Source organism: Arachis ipaensis, chromosome B03, assembly GCF_000816755.2.
Source record: "Arachis ipaensis cultivar K30076 chromosome B03, Araip1.1, whole genome shotgun sequence".
Taxonomy (NCBI): Eukaryota; Viridiplantae; Streptophyta; class Magnoliopsida; order Fabales; family Fabaceae; genus Arachis; species Arachis ipaensis.
The window spans coordinates 27,175,094-27,175,550 of record NC_029787.2 but is presented as its reverse complement, the minus strand read 5'-3'; positions in this window follow the sequence as shown (position 1 = coordinate 27,175,550).

The window sequence follows — 457 nt, the reverse complement described above, 5'->3', positions numbered from 1 at the left end:
TGAGGAGAAAACAAATTTTATTAAAGAAGACGTTCTGTAATCAATATATTCATTTTATATTGTTTTTGTTAATAATATTAATCTTTCGAGATCTACTATTTACAAGAAAGAGACATGTCCATGGAGTGATCCAATATAATCTAAGTAGTCTCGTGTCACTCATGATATTTCTTCCCCACACCTTACCCTCCTTTAAGTTGTCCTTATTATTAATTGAGTCAGCATTTACTTGTGGCCGTACCATTGAAGATTGAATTATAATATGCACATACTCTTTCTTTTGTTTGATCCAAGATGCTACAAGCTAAGAGTCCCCCCAGTCCCCACCTGCAACTGGTTAAATTTAAGTCCACAAAAAAATTGGTCAAATAATAAATCAATTGTACTTCATGTATTTATATATACGTAAAGATATATTTATGAGAAAAAAAATTATTATTTATATCTATAAAATATG